Genomic DNA, 17,492 nt, shown 5'->3' with positions numbered 1-17,492 from the left:
GTTTCCGTCTAATGAAGAAGGCCAAAATGAAACATACAAAGAAGTCAAGGATGACACACTTATACCTAGTGACAGAACAAAAACTGAGATGAAAATGATTGAAGAAATACTTATGGCTGAATTAATAAAACAAAGGGAACGTACTGAAAATGAGGCATATGAACTCAGGGTGAAAGAAGAAAAACTGAGAAAGACAATAGAAAATTCTATGGATGATATGGAGGGGAAGAATCAGGAGGTTAACAGACTCATAATGGATATAAATAATTTGCAAAGACCAAAGACTCAGACCAAAGATTTCCTTTCAAAGGAGGAATACAATGAGGATACAGAAAAAAAATTTGATCAGAGAAACTATAAAAATAAACATTGGGGAGACTTATTAAGTGACAAAGATAGGAAGGAAGGAGAGAAAAAGGTGCCTAAAATGACTCAACCTGTGCAAGAAATGTACAAGTTCAACAGTTTAAGGGAGGATGTACGAAGAGAGAAACAGCAGCTTGATGGCAAGGATCAAGTAATTAAACAAGAGCTACAAGAATTAGAGTTGCTTGACATTAAGAAAAAACAAAGTGAACAAGCATTAAGAAAACTGATGAGAAAATTCAAGGCTCTGAAAAGCGTCTGGTTTAAAATGAAGCAAGAAAGAGGATTAATGAATGAGGAGACCAAAAAGAAGGAAAAAGAGTTTGGCAAAATGCATGAAAAAATAATAAAAGAGAGGGATGGCTTGGAACTTCTGAGGTGCAAACTGCAACAGCAAAAGGAATTGTCTGAGAAGAGACATGGAAGTACTGAAGACTTAACTGTTGTAATTAGCGGATGCAACAATTTGAGGATTAAATATTTGGAAAGGATGAAAGTACAAAAAGTATTTGGTAAAACAGATGAAGAACAAATTAGTTCAAAGGTCAATAAATACCTCATTGGTATCCATGACACCATGCAAAAGATCAGCATACAATTGGAAATGATTAGGAAGAAAATGGAAATTCTGGAAAATACAAAGATTCATCTATGCAAACAAATAGCATGTCTCACTACTTTTAAAAGAGAAAGCAAGACTCTGACATTTGATGCGAGGATGAAAAAAGAAAGGCTTATGATCCCCTTCAAAAAAGAAATTCATGAAATGCTTGACATCAGGAAAGAAATGCAAATACAAAAAAGAGAGCTTGATATTAAACTAGAAAGCCTGAAAAGAGAAACCAAAGAGGCTGAAGTGTTAAAGTCTGAATTGGAGATCAAACAGAAACACAAACTAAACCTTTTAAGAAAACTCAGTCAATTAGAGCAACACAATAAAAAAAAAGATGCTGAGATCAAATTAGAGGAGAAATCCCTCAAAAGGGAGACACGGAAGTGGCAAAAAGAGCTGAATCGGCATCTGGAGAGAGTTATCAAAGAGATAGATCGTTTGGAGATCCTGAAGTGGAATATACAAAGATGCCAGAAAGAGTCCACGATGTCGATTGTCACAAAAGTCTCTAATCAGAGTCAAAACAACTGTGACATTATTTCTAAATATATGGAGATGCATGCAATTATGAGAACACACTGTGAATATATGACCCAAACAATTCATGACATCAAGCAAAAGATAAGTAAACAGCAGAAAATCACAACGAACACGAAATATGAAGTGGAACACATATGTTTTGGATTTAAAAAAGGAAATGAAATTTGTCATTTAAAGAAAATAACACAGGAAGTCATTGAAACGATAAAGAGAAGAAAAAATGGGCTGGAATTGTTGAAGTATGATTTAAACAAAACTATGGCTGGCATACAGCTACAAATTACTTTTCTGGAGAAGAGAAAAGAATTAATGAAAGAAACAACAAATAAATTGGAAATCACAATCTGTGAGATCAGACACAATAAAAAAAATCTCTGTGGAAGGAACCAGCTGGGTAGTGTGCTAAAATTCATGGTAAAAAAAAGAGAAGACCTTATTGAAATGAGAGAAGATGTTGACGCTAATACGGACAAAGTGGGCAATGAGAGGGAAACGTTACTTTCAATGAAGAATAATATTGATGTTGATAGAGAACTAATTATTGAGAAGAAGAAGCTGGCACAATTGCAGTCGGACTTTAAAGTATGGGAAGATCACCAAATGACAAACATACAATCACTAGAAACAAAAAAGACCAATCTCCAGGAGGTGAATAAGAAGAAACATGAAAACATTTACAAGAAAGTACTCAAATTCGAAGCCAACAAGGATGACGTGGAGAAAGTGTCAGTTGCGTTGAATAACACACTTGAAAGACTTGATCAAACGACTGGCCAAGTATTAAAACATACCAAACTGTTGCAGAGAGAAAGGATCAAGCTGGAAGGCCTGTTGTCAAGCATGGTGAAACAAAAAGATGAATTTGAGGAGAAGAGGGAACATTTTGAAGCTGTTGTGGAAAGAGTCAGCAAAGAAAGAGAAAAGGTCATTTCAATGAAAAATAATGTTGAGGCGGAGAGAAGAAGCCTTGCCATTGAGAAGGAGATGATAGAACAAATGCAGTCTGAACTTAAAGTCTGGGAAGATTACTTATTGACAAACACACAATCACGAGAAAGAAAAAAGACCCTTCTCCAGGAGGTGAATGGAAAGAAACTTGAAAACATTTACAAGAAAGTACTCAAATTCGAAGCCAACAAGGATGACGTGGAGAAAGTGTCACTTGCGTTGAAGAACACGCTTGCAAGCCTTGATCCAACGATTGACCACGTATTAAAACATATCAAACTGTTGCAGAGAGAAAGGATCAAGCTGGATGGTCTGTTGTCAACCATTGTGAAACAAAAAGAAGAATTTGAGGAGAAGAGGGAACATGTTGAAGCTGCGATGGAGAGAGTCAGCAACAAAAAGGAAAAGGTCATTTCAATGAAAAATAATGTTGATGCGGATAGAAGAAGCCTTGCCATTGAGAAGGAGAAGATAGACCAACTGCAGTCTGACCTAAAAGTCTGGGAAGATCACTTATTGACAAAATCACAATCACTAGAAACAAAAAAGACCCTTCTCCAGGAGGTGAATAAGAAGAAACTTGAAAACATTTACAAGAAAGTACTCAAATTCGAAGCCAACAAGAATGACGTCGAGAAATTGTCACTTGAGTTGAAGAACACGCTTAAAAGCCTTGATCCAACGATTGACCACGTATTAAAACATAACAAACTGTTGCACAGGGAAAGGATCAAGCTGGATAGTCTGTTGTCAAGCATGGTGAAACAAAAAGAAGATCTTGACGAGAACAGGAAACATTTTGAAGCTGCTGTGGAAAGAGTCAGGAAAGACAGAGAAAAGGTCCTTTCAATAAATAATAATATTGATGCGGATAGAAGAAGCCTTGACATTGAGAAGGAGAAGATAGAACAACTGCAGTCTGACCTTAAAGTCAGGAAAGATCACTTATTGACAAACAAACAATCACTGGAAACAAAAAAGACCCTTCTCCAGGAGGTGAATGAGAAGAAACTTGAAAACATTAACAAGAAAGTACTCAAATTCAAAGCCAACAAGGATGACATGGAGAAAATGTCGCCTGCGTTGAAGAACACGCTTGAAAACCTTGATCAAACGACTGACAAGGGATTAAAACCTACCAAACTGTTGCAGAGAGAAATGATCAAGCTGGATGGTCTGTTGTCAACTATGGTGAAACAAAAAGAAGAATTTGAGGCGGAGAGGGAACATGTTGAAGCTGCGATGGAGAGATTCAGCAACGACAAGGAAAAGGTCATTTCAATGAAAAATAATGTTGATGCGGATAGAAGAAGCCTTGCCATTGAGAAGGAGAAGATAGAACAACTGCAGTCTGACCTTAAAGTCTGGGAAGATCACTTATTGACAAACACACAATCACTAGAAACCAAAAAGACCCTTCTCCAGGAAGTGAATGAGAAGAAACTTGAAAACATGAACAAGAAAGTACTCAAATTCAAAGCCAACAAGGATGAAATGGAGAAAATGTCGCTTGCGTTGAAGAACACGCTTGCAAGCCTTGATCAAACGACTAACAAGGGATTAAAACATACCAAACTGTTGCAGAGAGAAAGGATCAAGCTGGATGGTCTGTTGTCAACCATTGTGAAACAAAAAGAAGAATTTGAGGAGAAGAGGGAACATGTTGAAGCTGCGATTGAGAGAGTCAGCAACGACAAGGAAAAGGTCATTTCAATGAAAAATAATGTTGATGCGGATAGAAGAAGCCTTGCCATTGAGAAGGAGAAGATAGAACAACTGCAGTCTGACCTTAAAGTCTGGGAAGATCATTTATTGACAAACACACAATCACTAGAAACAAAAAAGAGCCTTCTCCAGGAGGTGAATGAGAAGAAACTTGAAAACATTTACAAGAAAGTACTCAAATGCGAAGCCAACAAGGTTGACATGCAGAAAGTGTCGGTTGCGTTGAAGAACACGCTTAAAAGCCTTGATCCAACGATTGACCACGTATTAAAACATAACGAACTGTTGCACAGGGAAAGGATCATGCTGGATGGTCTGTTGTCAACCATGGTGAAACAAAAAGAAGAAATTGAGGAGAAGAGGGAACATGTTGAAGCTGCTATGGAAAGAGTCAGGAAAGACAGAGAAAAGGTCCTTTCAATGAATAATAATATTGATGCGGATAGAAGAAGCCTTGACATTGAGAAGGAGAAGATAGAACAAATGCAGTCTGACCTAAAAGTCTGGGAAGATCACTTATTGACAAAATCACAATCAATAGAAACAAAAAAGACCTATCTCCAGGAGGTGAATGAGAAGAAACTTGAAAACATGAACAAGAAAGTACTCAAATTCAAAGCCAACAAGGATGAAATGGAGAAAATGTCGCTTGCGTTGAAGAACACGCTTGCAAGCCTTGATCAAACGACTAACAAGGGATTAAAACATACCAAACTGTTGCAGAAAGAAAGGATCAAGCTGGATGGTCTGTTGTCAACCATTGTGAAACAAAAAGAAGAATTTGAGGAGAAGAGGGAACATGTTGAAGCTGCGATGGAGAGAGTCAGCAACGACAAGGAAAAGGTCATTTCAATGAAAAATAATGTTGATGCGGATAGAAGAAGCCTTGCCATTGAGAAGGAGAAGATAGAACAACTGCAGTCTGACCTTAAAGTCTGGGAAGATCACTTATTGACAAACACACAATCACGAGAAACAAAAAAGACCCTTCTCCACGAAGTGAATGAGAAGAAACTTGAAAACATGAACAAGAAAGTACTCAAATTCAAAGCCAACAAGGATGAAATGGAGAAAATGTCGCTTGCGTTGAAGAACACGCTTGCAAGCCTTGATCAAACGACTAACAAGGGATTAAAACATACCAAACTGTTGCAGAGAGAAGGGATCAAGCTGGATGGTCTGTTGTCAACCATTGTGAAACAAAAAGAAGAATTTGAGGAGAAGAGGGAACATGTTGAAGCTGCGATGGAGAGAGTCAGCAACGACAAGGAAAAGGTCATTTCAATGAAAAATAATGTTGATGCGGATAGAAGAAGCCTTGCCATTGAGAAGGAGAAGATAGAACAACTGCAGTCTGACCTTAAAGTCAGGGAAGATCAATTATTGACAAACAAACAATCACTCGAAACAAAAAAGACCCTTCTCCAGGAGGTGAATGAGAAGAAACTTGAAAACATTTACAAGAAAGTTCTCAAATTCGAAGCCAACAAAGATGACGTGGAAAAAGTGTCGCTTGCGTTGAAAAACACGCTTAAAAGCCTTGATCCAACGATTGACCACATATTAAAACATAACGAACTGTTGCACAGGGAAAGGATCATGCTGGATGGTCTGTTGTCAACCATGGTGCAACAAAAAGAAGAATTTGAGGAGAAGAGGGAACATGTTGAAGCTGCGATGGAGAGAGTCAGCAACGACAACGAAAAGGTCATTTCAATGAAAAATAATGTTGATGCTGATACAAGAAGCCTTGCCATTGAGAAGGAGAAGATAGAACAACTGCAGTCTGACCTAAAGGTCTGGGAAGATCACTTATTGACAAAATCACAATCAATAGAAACAAAAAAGACCTATCTCCAGGAGGTGAATGAGAAGAAACTTGAAAAAATTTACAAGAAAGTACTGAAATTCGAAGCCAACAATGATGACATGGAGAAAATGTCGCTTGCGTTGAAGAACACGCTTGCAAACCTTGATCAAACGACTGACAAGGGATTAAAAACTACCAAACTGTTGCAGAGAGAAATGATCAAGCTGGATGGTCTGTTGTCAACCATGGTGAAACAAAAAGATGAATTTGAGGCGGAGAGGGAACATGTTGAAGCTGCGATGGAGAGAGTCAGCAACGACAAGGAAAAGGTCATTTCAATGAAAAATAATGTTGATGCGGATAGAAGAAGCCTTGCCATTGAGAAGGAGAAGATAGAACAACTGCAGTCTGACCTTAAAGTCAGGGAAGATCAATTATTGACAAACAAACAATCACTCGAAACAAAAAAGACCCTTCTCCAGGAGGTGAATGAGAAGAAACTTGAAAACATTTACAAGAAAGTTCTCAAATTCGAAGCCAACAAAGATGACGTGGAAAAAGTGTCGCTTGCGTTGAAAAACACGCTTGCAAGCCTTGATCAAACGACTGACAAGGGATTAAATCAAAACAAACTGTTGCACAGGGAAAGGATCAAGCTGGATAGTCTGTTGTCAAGCATGGTGAAACAAAAAGAAGAAATTGAGGAGAAGAGGGAACATGTTGAAGCTGCTATGGAAAGAGTAAGGAAAGACAGAGAAAAGGTCCTTTCAATGAATAATAATATTGATGCGGATAGAAGAAGCCTTGACATTGAGAAGGAGAAGATAGAACAACTGCAGTCTGACCTTAAAGTCAGGGAAGATCAATTATTGACAAACAAACAATCACTCGAAACAAAAAAGACCCTTCTCCAGGAGGTGAATGAGAAGAAACTTGAAAACATTTGCAAGAAAGTACTCAAATTCGAAGCCAACAGGGATGACGTTGAGAAAGTGTCATTTGAGTTGAAGAACACGCTTAAAAGCCTTGATCCAACGATTGACCACGTATTAAAACATAACGAACTGTTGCACAGGGAAAGGATCATGCTGGATGGTCTGTTGTCAACCATGGTGAAACAAAAAGAAGAATTTGAGGAGAAGAGGGAACATGTTGAAGCTGCGATGGAGAGAGTCAGCAACGACAACGAAAAGGTCATTTCAATGAAAAATAATGTTGATGCTGATACAAGAAGCCTTGCCATTGAGAAGGAGAAGATAGAACAACTGCAGTCTGACCTAAAAGTCTGGGAAGATCACTTATTGACAAAATCACAATCAATAGAAACAAAAAAGACCTATCTCCAGGAGGTGAATGAGAAGAAACTTGAAAACATTTACAAGAAAGTACTCAAATTCGAAGCCAACAATGATGAAATGGAGAAAATGTCGCTTGCGTTGAAGAACACGCTTGCAAACCTTGATCAAACGACTGACAAGGGATTAAAACCTACCAAACTGTTGCAGAGAGAAATGATCAAGCTGGATGGTCTGTTGTCAACCATGGTGAAACAAAAAGAAGAATTTGAGGCGGAGAGGGAACATGTTGAAGCTGCGATGGAGAGAGTCAGCAACGACAAGGAAAAGGTAATTTCAATGAAAAATAATGTTGATGCGGATAGAAGAAGCCTTGCCATTGAGAAGGAGAAGATAGAACAACTGCAGTCTGACCTTAAAGTCAGGGAAGATCAATTATTGACAAACAAACAATCACTCGAAACAAAAAAGACCCATCTCCAGGAGGTGAATGAGAAGAAACTTGAAAACATTTACAAGAAAGTTCTCAAATTCGAAGCCAACAAAGATGACGTGGAAAAAGTGTCGCTTGCGTTGAAAAACACGCTTTCAAGCCTCGTTCAAACGACTGACAAGGGATTAAATCAAAACAAACTGTTGCACAGGGAAAGGATCAAGCTGGATAGTCTGTTGTCAAGCATGGTGAAACAAAAAGAAGAAATTGAGGAGAAGAGGGAACATGTTGAAGCTGCTATGGAAAGAGTCAGGAAAGACAGAGAAAAGGTCCTTTCAATGAATAATAATATTGATGCGGATAGAAGAAGCCTTGACATTGAGAAGGAGAAGATAGAACAACTGCAGTCTGACATTAAAGTCAGGGAAGATCAATTATTGACAAACAAACAATCACTCGAAACAAAAAAGACCCTTCTCCAGGAGGTGAATGAGAAGAAACTTGAAAACATGAACAAGAAAGTACTCAAATTCAAAGCCAACAAGGATGAAATGGAGAAAATGTCGCTTGCGTTGAAGAACACGCTTGCAAGCCTTGATCAAACGACTAACAAGGGATTAAAACATACCAAACTGTTGCAGAGAGAAAGGATCAAGCTGGATGGTCTGTTGTCAACCATTGTGAAACAAAAAGAAGAATTTGACGAGAAGAGGGAACATGTTGAAGCTGCGATGGAGAGAGTCAGCAACGACAAGGAAAAGGTAATTTCAATGAAAAATAATGTTGATGCGGATAGAAGAAGCCTTGCCATTGAGAAGGAGAAGATAGAAAAACTGCAGTCTGACCTTAAAGTCAGGGAAGATCAATTATTGACAAACAAACAATCACTCGAAACAAAAAAGACCCTTCTCCAGGAGGTGAATGAGAAGAAACTTGAAAACATTTGCAAGAAAGTTCTCAAATTCGAAGCCAACAAAGATGACGTGGAAAAAGTGTCGCTTGCGTTGAAAAACACGCTTGCAAGCCTTGATCAAACGACTGACAAGGGATTAAATCAAAACAAACTGTTGCACAGGGAAAGGATCAAGCTGGATAGTCTGTTGTCAAGCATGGTGAAACAAAAAGAAGAATTTGAGGAGAAGAGGGAACATGTTGAAGCTGCGATGGAGAGAGTCAGCAACGACAACGAAAAGGTCATTTCAATGAAAAATAATGTTGATGCGGACAGAAGAAGCCTTGCCATTGAGAAGGAGAAGATAGAACAACTGCAGTCTGACCTAAAAGTCTGGGAAGATCACTTATTGACAAAATCACAATCAATAGAAACAAAAAAGACCTATCTCCAGGAGGTGAATGAGAAGAAACTTGAAAATATTTACAAGAAAGTACTCAAATTCGAAGCCAACAATGATGACATGGAGAAAATGTCGCTTGCGTTGAAGAATACGCTTGCAAACCTTGATCAAACGACTGACAAGGGATTAAAACATACCAAACTGTTGCAGAGAGAAAGGATCAAGCTGAATGGTCTGTTGTCAACCATGGTGAAAAAAAAAGAAGAGTTTGAGGAGAAGAGGGAACATGTTGAAGCTGCGATGGAAAGAGTCTGCAACTACAACAAAAAGGTCATTTCAATGAAAAATAATGTTGATGCGGAAAAAAGAAGCCTTTCCATTGAGAAGGAGAAGATAAAACAATTGCAGTCTGACCTAAAAGTCTGGGAAGATCACTTATTGACAAAATCACATTCAATAGAAACAAAAAAGACCTATCTCCAGGAGGTGAATGAGAAGAAACTTGAAAACATTAACAAGAAAGTACTTAAATTCGAAGCCAAAAAGTTTGACATGCAGAAAGTGTTGCTTGCGTTGAAGAAAACGCTTGCAAGCCTTGATCGAACGAATGACAAGGGATTAAAACATACCAAACTGTTGCAGAAAGAAAGGATCAAGCTGGATGGTCTGTTGTCAACCATGGTGAAACAAAAAGAAGAATTTGAGGAGAAGAGGGAACATGTTGAAGCTGCGATGGAGAGAGTCAGCAACGACAAGGAAAAGGTCATTTCAATGAAAAATAATGTTGATGCGGATAGAAGAAGCCTTGCCATTGAGAAGGAGAAGATAGAACAACTGCAGTCTGACCTTAAAGTCAGGGAAGATCAATTATTGACAAACAAACAATCACTCGAAACAAAAAAGACCCTTCTCCAGGAGGTGAATGAGAAGAAACTTGAAAATATTTGCAAGAAAGTACTCAAATTCGAAGCCAACAATGATGAAATGGAGAAAATGTCGCTTGCGTTGAAGAACACGGTTGCCAGACTTGATCAAACGACTGACAAGGGATTAAAACATACCAAACTGTTGCAGAGAGAAAGGATCAAGCTGGATGGTCTGTTGTCAACCATGGTGAAACAAAAAGATGAATTTGAGGAGAAGATGGAACATGTTGAAGCTGCGATGGAGAGAGTCTGCAACGACAAGGAAAAGGTCATTTCAATGAAAAATAATGTTGATGCGGACAGAAGAAGCCTTGCCATTGAGAAGGAGAAGATAGAACAACTGCAGTCTGACCTAAAAGTCTGGGAAGATCACTTATTGACAAAATCACAATCAATAGAAACAAAAAAGACCTATCTCCAGGAGGTGAATGAGAAGAAACTTGAAAACATTTACAAGAAAGTACTCAAATTCGAAGCCAACAATGATGACATGGAGAAAATGTCGCTTGCGTTGAAGAATACGCTTGCAAACCTTGATCAAACGACTGACAAGGGATTAAAACATACCAAACTGTTGCAGAGAGAAAGGATCAAGCTGAATGGTCTGTTGTCAACCATGGTGAAAAAAAAAGAAGAATTTGAGGAGAAGAGGGAAGATGTTGAAGCTGCGATGGAAAGAGTCTGCAACTACAACGAAAAGGTCATTTCAATGAAAAATAATGTTGATGCGGAAAAAAGAAGCCTTTCCATTGAGAAGGAGAAGATAAAACAATTGCAGTCTGACCTAAAAGTCTGGGAAGATCACTTATTGACAAAATCACATTCAATAGAAACAAAAAAGAGCCTTCTCCACGAGGTGAATGAGAAGAAACTTGAAAACATTTCCAAGAAAGTACTCAAATTCGAAGCCAACAAGGTTGACATGCAGAAAGTGTCGGTTGCGTTGAAGAACACGCTTGCAAGCCTTGATCAAACGACTCACAAGGGATTGAAATATAACGAACTGTTGCACAGGGAAAGGATCAAGCTGGATGGTCTGTTGTCAACCATGGTGAAACAAAAAGAAGAATTTGAGGAGAAGAGGGAACATGTTGAAGCTGCGATGGAGAGAGTCAGCAACTACAACGAAAAGGTCATTTCAATGAAAAACAATGTTGATGCGGATACAAGAAGCCTTGCCATTGAGAAGGAGAAGATAGAACAACGGCAGTCTGACCTTAAAGTCTGGGGAGATCACGTATTGACAAACACACAATCACTAGAAACAAAAAAGAGCCTTCTCCAGGAGGTGAATGAGAAGAAACTTGAAAACATTTCCAAGAAAGTACTCAAATGCGAAGCCAACAAGGTTGACATGCAGAAAGTGTCGGTTGCGTTGAAGAACACGCTTGCAAGCCTTGATCAAACGACTCACAAGGGATTGAAATATAACGAACTGTTGCACAGGGAAAGTATCAAGCTGGATGGTCTGTTGTCAACCATGGTGAAACAAAAAGATGAATTTGAGGAGAAGAGGGAACATGTTGAAGCTGCGATGGAGAGAGTCAGCAACGACAAGGAAAAGGTCATTTCAATGAAAAATAATGTTGATGCTGATACAAGAAGCCTTGCCATTGAGAAGGAGAAGATAGAACAACTGCAGTCTGACCTAAATCACTTATTGACAAAATCACAATCAATAGAAACAAAAAAGACCTATCTCCAGGAGGTGAATGAGAAGAAACTTGAAAAAATTTACAAGAAAGTACTCAAATTCGAAGCCAACAATGATGACATGGAGAAAATGTCGCTTGCGTTGAAGAACACGCTTGCAAACCTTGATCAAACGACTGACAAGGGATTAAAAACTACCAAACTGTTGCAAAGAGAAATGATCAAGCTGGATGGTATGTTGTCAACCATGGTGAAACAAAAAGAAGAATTTGAGGCGGAGAGGGAACATGTTGAAGCTGCGATGGAGAGAGTCAGCAACGACAAGGAAAAGGTCATTTCAATGAAAAATAATGTTGATGCGGATAGAAGAAGCCTTGCCATTGAGAAGGAGAAGATAGAACAACTGCAGTCTGACCTTAAAGTCTGGGAAGATCACTTATTGACAAACACACAATCACTAGAAACAAAAAAGACCCTTCTCCAGGAAGTGAATGAGAAGAAACTTGAAAACATGAACAAGAAAGTACTCAAATTCAAAGCCAACAAGGATGAAATGGAGAAAATGTCGCTTGCGTTGAAGAACACGCTTGCAAGCCTTGATCAAACGACTAACAAGGGATTAAAACATACCAAACTGTTGCAGAGAGAAAGGATCAAGCTGGATGGTCTGTTGTCAACCATTGTGAAACAAAAAGAAGAATTTGAGGAGAAGAGGGAACATGTTGAAGCTGCGATGGAGAGAGTCAGCAACGACAAGGAAAAGGTAATTTCAATGAAAAATAATGTTGATGCGGATAGAAGAAGCCTTGCCATTGAGAAGGAGAAGATAGAACAACTGCAGTCTGACCTTAAAGTCAGGGAAGATCAATTATTGACAAACAAACAATCACTCGAAACAAAAAAGACCCTTCTCCAGGAGGTGAATGAGAAGAAACTTGAAAACATTTACAAGAAAGTTCTCAAATTCGAAGCCAACAAATATGACGTGGAAAAAGTGTCGCTTGCGTTGAAAAACACGCTTGCAAGCCTTGATCAAACGACTGACAAAGGATTAAATCAAAACAAACTGTTGCACAGGGAAAGGATCAAGCTGGATAGTCTGTTGTCAAGCATGGTGAAACAAAAAGAAGAAATTGAGGAGAAGAGGGAACATGTTGAAGCTGCGATGGAGAGAGTCAGCAACGACAAGGAAAAGGTCATTTCAATGAAAAATAATGTTGATGCGGATAGAAGAAGCCTTGACATTGAGAAGGAGAAGATAGAACTACTGCAGTCTGACCTTAAAGTCAGGGAAGATCAAATATTGACAAACAAACAATCACTCGAAACAAAAAAGACCCTTCTTCAGGAGGTGAATGAGAAGAAACTTGAAAACATTTGCAAGAAAGTACTCAAATTTGAAGCCAACAGGGATGACGTTGAGAAAGTGTCATTTGAGTTGAAGAACATGCTTAAAAGCCTTGATCCAACGATTGACCACGTATTAAAACATAACAAACTGTTGCACAGGGAAAGGATCATGCTGGATGGTCTGTTGTCAACCATGGTGAAACAAAAAGAAGAATTTGAGGAGAAGAGGCAACATGTTGAAGCTGCGATGGAGAGAGTCAGCAACGACAACGAAAAGGTCATTTCAATGAAAAATAATGTTGATGCTGATACAAGAAGCCTTGCCATTGAGAAGGAGAAGATAGAACAACTGCAGTCTGACCTAAAAGTCTGGGAAGATCACTTATTGACAAAATCACAATCAATAGAAACAAAAAAGACCTATCTCCAGGAGGTGAATGAGAAGAAACTTGAAAACATTGACAAGAAAGTACTCAAATTCGAAGCCAACAATGATGACATGGAGAAAATGTCGCTTGCGTTGAAGAATACGCTTGCAAACCTTGATCAAACGACTGACAAGGGATTAAAACATACCAAACTGTTGCAGAGAGAAAGGATCAAGCTGAATGGTCTGTTGTCAACCATGGTGAAACAAAAAGAAGAATTTGAGGAGAAGAGGGAACATGTTGAAGCTGCGATGGAGAGAGTCAGCAACTACAACGAAAAGGTCATTTCAATGAAAAATAATGTTGATGCGGAAAAAAGAAGCCTTTCCATTGAGAAGGAGAAGATAAAACAATTGCAGTCTGACCTAAAAGTCTGGGAAGATCACTTATTGACAAAATCACATTCAATAGAAACAAAAAAGAGCCTTCTCCACGAGGTGAATGAGAAGAAACTTGAAAACATTTCCAAGAAAGTACTCAAATTCGAAGCCAACAAGGTTGACATGCAGAAAGTGTCGGTTGCGTTGAAGAACACGCTTGCAAGCCTTGATCAAACGACTCACAAGGGATTGAAATATAACGAACTGTTGCACAGGGAAAGGATCAAGCTGGATGGTCTGTTGTCAACCATGGTGAAACAAAAAGAAGAATTTGAGGAGAAGAGGGAACATGTTGAAGCTGCGATGGAGAGAGTCAGCAACTACAACGAAAAGGTCATTTCAATGAAAAACAATGTTGATGCGGATACAAGAAGCCTTGCCATTGAGAAGGAGAAGATAGAACAACGGCAGTCTGACCTTAAAGTCTGGAGAGATCACGTATTGACGAACACACAATCACTAGAAACAAAAAAGAGCCTTCTCCAGGAGGTGAATGAGAAGAAACTTGAAAACATTTCCAAGAAAGTACTCAAATGCGAAGCCAACAAGGTTGACATGCAGAAAGTGTCGGTTGCGTTGAAGAACACGCTTGCAAGCCTTGATCAAACGACTCACAAGGGATTGAAATATAACGAACTGTTGCACAGGGAAAGTATCAAGCTGGATGGTCTGTTGTCAACCATGGTGAAACAAAAAGATGAATTTGAGGAGAAGAGGGAACATGTTGAAGCTGCGATGGAGAGAGTCAGCAACGACAAGGAAAAGGTCATTTCAATGAAAAATAATGTTGATGCTGATACAAGAAGCCTTGCCATTGAGAAGGAGAAGATAGAACAACTGCAGTCTGACCTAAAAGTCTGGGAAGATCACTTATTGACAAAATCACAATCAATAGAAACAAAAAAGACCTATCTCCAGGAGGTGAATGAGAAGAAACTTGAAAAAATTTACAAGAAAGTACTCAAATTCGAAGCCAACAATGATGACATGGAGAAAATGTCGCTTGCGTTGAAGAACACGCTTGCAAACCTTGATCAAACGACTGACAAGGGATTAAAAACTACCAAACTGTTGCAAAGAGAAATGATCAAGCTGGATGGTATGTTGTCAACCATGGTGAAACAAAAAGAAGAATTTGAGGAGAAGAGGGAACATGTTGAAGCTGCGATGGAGAGAGTCAGCAACGACAAGGAAAAGGTAATTTCAATGAAAAATAATGTTGATGCGGATAGAAGAAGCCTTGCCATTGAGAAGGAGAAGATAGAACAACTGCAGTCTGACCTTAAAGTCAGGGAAGATCAATTATTGACAAACAAACAATCACTCGAAACAAAAAAGACCCTTCTCCAGGAGGTGAATGAGAAGAAACTTGAAAACATTTACAAGAAAGTTCTCAAATTCGAAGCCAACAAAGATGACGTGGAAAAAGTGTCGCTTGCGTTGAAAAACACGCTTGCAAGCCTTGATCAAACGACTGACAAGGGATTAAATCAAAACAAACTGTTGCACAGGGAAAGGATCAAGCTGGATAGTCTGTTGTCAAGCATGGTGAAACAAAAAGAAGAAATTGAGGAGAAGAGGGAACATGTTGAAGCTGCGATGGAGAGAGTCAGCAACGACAAGGAAAAGGTCATTTCAATGAAAAATAATGTTGATGCGGATAGAAGAAGCCTTGACATTGAGAAGGAGAAGATAGAACTACTGCAGTCTGACCTTAAAGTCAGGGAAGATCAATTATTGACAAACAAACAATCACTCGAAACAAAAAAGACCCTTCTCCAGGAGGTGAATGAGAAGAAACTTGAAAACATTTGCAAGAAAGTACTCAAATTCGAAGCCAACAGGGATGACGTTGAGAAAGTGTCATTTGAGTTGAAGAACATGCTTAAAAGCCTTGATCCAACGATTGACCACGTATTAAAACATAACAAACTGTTGCACAGGGAAAGGATCATGCTGGATGGTCTGTTGTCAACCATGGTGAAACAAAAAGAAGAATTTGAGGAGAAGAGGGAACATGTTGAAGCTGCGATGGAGAGAGTCAGCAACGACAACGAAAAGGTCATTTCAATGAAAAATAATGTTGATGCTGATACAAGAAGCCTTGCCATTGAGAAGGAGAAGATAGAACAACTGCAGTCTGACCTAAAAGTCTGGGAAGATCACTTATTGACAAAATCACAATCAATAGAAACAAAAAAGACCTATCTCCAGGAGGTGAATGAGAAGAAACTTGAAAAAATTTACAAGAAAGTACTCAAATTCGAAGCCAACAATGATGACATGGAGAAAATGTCGCTTGCGTTGAAGAATACGCTTGCAAACCTTGATCAAACGACTGACAAGGGATTAAAACATACCAAACTGTTGCAGAGAGAAAGGATCAAGCTGAATGGTCTGTTGTCAACCATGGTGAAACAAAAAGAAGAATTTGAGGAGAAGAGGGAACATGTTGAAGCTGCGATGGAGAGAGTCAGCAACTACAACGAAAAGGTCATTTCAATGAAAAATAATGTTGATGCGGAAAAAAGAAGCCTTTCCATTGAGAAGGAGAAGATAAAACAATTGCAGTCTGACCTAAAAGTCTGGGAAGATCACTTATTGACAAAATCACATTCAATAGAAACAAAAAAGAGCCTTCTCCACGAGGTGAATGAGAAGAAACTTGAAAACATTTCCAAGAAAGTACTCAAATTCGAAGCCAACAAGGTTGACATGCAGAAAGTGTCGGTTGCGTTGAAGAACACGCTTGCAAGCCTTGATCAAACGACTCACAAGGGATTGAAATATAACGAACTGTTGCACAGGGAAAGGATCAAGCTGGATGGTCTGTTGTCAACCATGGTGAAACAAAAAGAAGAATTTGAGGAGAAGAGGGAACATGTTGAAGCTGCGATGGAGAGAGTCAGCAACGACAAGGAAAAGGTCATTTCAATGAAAAATAATGTTGATGCGGATAGAAGAAGCCTTGCCATTGAGAAGGAGAAGATAGAACAACTGCAGTCTGACCTTAAAGTCAGGGAAGATCAATTATTGACAAACAAACAATCACTCGAAACAAAAAAGACCCTTCTCCAGGAGGTGAATGAGAAGAAACTTGAAAACATTTCCAAGAAAGTACTCAAATTCGAAGCCAACAAGGTTGACATGCAGAAAGTGTCGGTTGCGTTGAAGAACACGCTTGCAAGCCTTGATCAAACGACTCACAAGGGATTGAAATATAACGAACTGTTGCACAGGGAAAGGATCAAGCTGGATGGTCTGTTGTCAACCATGGTGAAACAAAAAGAAGAATTTGAGGAGAAGAGGGAACATGTTGAAGCTGCGATGGAGAGAGTCAGCAACGACAAGGAAAAGGTCATTTCAATGAAAAATAATGTTGATGCGGATAGAAGAAGCCTTGCCATTGAGAAGGAGAAGATAGAACAACTGCAGTCTGACCTTAAAGTCAGGGAAGATCAATTATTGACAAACAAACAATCACTCGAAACAAAAAAGACCCTTCTCCAGGAGGTGAATGAGAAGAAACTTGAAAACATTTCCAAGAAAGTACTCAAATTCGAAGCCAACAAGGTTGACATGCAGAAAGTGTCGGTTGCGTTGAAGAACACGCTTGCAAGCCTTGATCAAACGACTCACAAGGGATTGAAATATAACGAACTGTTGCACAGGGAAAGGATCAAGCTGGATGGTCTGTTGTCAACCATGGTGAAACAAAAAGAAGAATTTG

The sequence above is a fragment of the Phyllopteryx taeniolatus genome, chromosome 17 (assembly GCF_024500385.1).
Source record: "Phyllopteryx taeniolatus isolate TA_2022b chromosome 17, UOR_Ptae_1.2, whole genome shotgun sequence".
Lineage (NCBI taxonomy): Eukaryota > Metazoa > Chordata > Actinopteri > Syngnathiformes > Syngnathidae > Phyllopteryx > Phyllopteryx taeniolatus.
This window is presented reverse-complemented; position numbering follows the sequence as displayed.